The following is a 2,057-nucleotide window of genomic DNA, read 5'->3' as shown; positions in this document are numbered from 1 at the left end:
GAGGGACCAGTCACTGGAGAAGGATATCATGTTTGGTAAGAGGGAGGATCAGAGAAAAAGAGGAAGACCTCCAGCGAGATGGATTGGCAAAGTGGCAGCATCAATGGGTTTGAGTGTGGCAAAAATTGTGAGGTTGGCCCAGGACTGGGCAGTGTTTTGTTCTGTTGTGCATAAGGTCGCTATGAGTCAGTACTGACTTGATGGCACCTAATAAGAACAACATGTGTATAATCACCATTTATGTTGCTGAAACAGATATTTGCAATGAATGTCATTGGTCTTGCAAAATTCTATCATGTGTTCTCCAGCCTCATATCTATCACCAAGATTATAGTTTCCAAACTACATATCCTTCCTCGTTTGTATTTCCTCTTCATCTTTGAAATGAATATCCTAGGCATTAGTGTGCTAAAACGGACAGGTGGTATTGGGCATTTTGAATCAGACAAATACATGATTTACTGTGATGGGAGTGGAGTCCTGGTGTGGCACTGTGGGTTAACACACTGGACTGCAAAGTCGTTTGAATCACAGATTGGCACTTCTAGCTCATCAGCTGTTCCTTGTAAACCCTGTACAGGGTATTTATGGGTCAGACCAACTCAACAGTGCTTAACAATAACAACAACAAAGATGGGAATGACAAAATTTTAGATTAAGTTCTCAATTTGTATAGGCAATACATGGTATTAGAATCAAGGCTATCACTCAGAGCAAAAGATGAAACAATGGCTATGCAGGTATTTGAGAACACTGGGCCTTCCTCACAGACTCTTGGTTGCTGGCACTATCACTAATTAAAGGAAAGTCTTGTCATATGTGAGAATCTTAATTTTATATGAAGTCACACATCTTTTTATAACTGGGTCATATGGACTCCTGGTGTGGCACTGTAGGATCAGCACTGGACAGCAAACCACAAGGTCAGCAGTTCAAACCCACCAGCTGTTCCTTGGAAACCCCATACAGGGTTGGTATGAATCAGAACTGACTCGATAGCACTTAGCAACAAGAACAGCAAAAATATCTGTGTAGTGCTGTAGGATAAGCATTAGACTGCTAATGAAAAGGTTGGTGGTTCTTTGAAACCCTATATAGAGTGTCTATGAGTCAGAACTGATTAGAAGGCCCTTAACAACAACATAAATATTTGCAATAGAAAGCATTAGCCTGTGGTTATAGTAGAAATTTTTACAGATATCCAGATGTTTTGGGCTCTTGAATCAAATTCAATATCATTAAAACTATACTGCCATTTAAAAATTAGTTTCAATACATAGAAAATTTATCTGGCTCTCTCCTCTCCTGTAACGTTTCCCAACACTTTTTATTAGTTGCTATTAACTGTCATAAAGTCTGTCTCTAACTGAAGATGACCGACCCCATGTACTATGGAATAAAATGCTGCCCAGCCTGGTGCCATCCCAAGAATGGGTTGCAGACCAGATCATTGCAGTCTGATTTCAGAAGCAGTTCACTAGGTCTTTCTTTCTCATCCATTTTAGTCTGGAAGTTTCACTGAAACTTCCTCAGCATCATACCAACACAGAAGCCTCCACTGACAGATGGGTGGTCCCTGTGCATGAGTTGTATCAGGTTGAGAACTGAAACTGGATTACCCACATGAAATATGAAAATTCTACCACCAATCCACCAATGTCTCCGCTTCCCAACATTTGTACTGCACAGTTAATATTGTCATTACGTGGAAGTCCCAATTCTTCCGTAACTTGTGTTGTGATTTGATCTTCAATCGCTTTCAAAATTCCCATTTTGGCAAAGGAAATATCCATGCCTCTTCTCCTAATTTTATCACAAAATTTCTAATGTCAGTATAGGCTCTTTTCCCCACTCTAATGTTCCATCTTAGCATTGTTTCATAGCATTTCCAATGGCACTCTCTTATTGTTGTTGTTGTTGTTGTTAAGTGCTGTTGAGTTGGTTCTGACTCATAGCAACCCTGCATCAGATTTCTAAGAAGCGGCTGGTGAGCTTGAACTGCTGACCTGTGTTTCAAACAGAACTTGCGGTTCAGTGTTTTATCCCACATTGCCACA

At 40.3% G+C, this 2,057-nt stretch overlaps 1 pseudogene; it reads right to left on the bottom strand.

Moving 5' to 3' along the window:
* The window catches only part of LOC102838202, a 4,593-nt pseudogene extending 2,821 nt beyond the window's left edge, over window positions 1-1,772 (bottom strand).
* Between the last annotated feature and the right edge of the window lie 285 nt (window positions 1,773-2,057).

This window comes from Chrysochloris asiatica, unplaced genomic scaffold, assembly GCF_000296735.1.
Source record: "Chrysochloris asiatica unplaced genomic scaffold, ChrAsi1.0 scaffold00044, whole genome shotgun sequence".
Classification (NCBI taxonomy): Eukaryota; Metazoa; Chordata; class Mammalia; order Afrosoricida; family Chrysochloridae; genus Chrysochloris; species Chrysochloris asiatica.
This window is presented reverse-complemented; position numbering and strand designations above follow the sequence as displayed.